Below are 202 nucleotides of genomic sequence, written 5' to 3' on the forward strand. Positions count from 1 at the left end.
GGCCCTGCCGCACCGTGACGGTGGAGGTGGGGGGCAGGTGAGGGGCCCTCCGGCCCGGAGGGAGAGAGCGGAGTGGGGGGGTTGTGCCGGGTGCTCCCCCGCTCCTCCTCCCTCGGGGCTCTCGGTGCCGGCTCCGGGAAGGGCTGGGGGGTCCCACGGGCCTGGAGTCGGCGGGGGGAGGTTCCGCGGGGGGGGGGGAAAG

The 202-nt window shown here is 78.2% G+C and overlaps 1 protein-coding gene across 1 annotated transcript in view; it reads left to right on the forward strand.

Moving 5' to 3' along the window:
* The first annotated feature begins 20 nt into the window (after positions 1 to 20).
* Positions 21 to 202, forward strand: part of PNPT1 (polyribonucleotide nucleotidyltransferase 1) — a 15,547-nt gene continuing 15,365 nt past the window's right edge. The window contains 1 exon segment of the mRNA XM_009877873.1: positions 21 to 37. The gene's annotated coding sequence lies outside the window, so the exon portion shown is untranslated.

Source organism: Apaloderma vittatum, unplaced genomic scaffold (assembly GCF_000703405.1).
Source record: "Apaloderma vittatum isolate BGI_N311 unplaced genomic scaffold, ASM70340v1 scaffold38921, whole genome shotgun sequence".
Lineage (NCBI taxonomy): Eukaryota > Metazoa > Chordata > Aves > Trogoniformes > Trogonidae > Apaloderma > Apaloderma vittatum.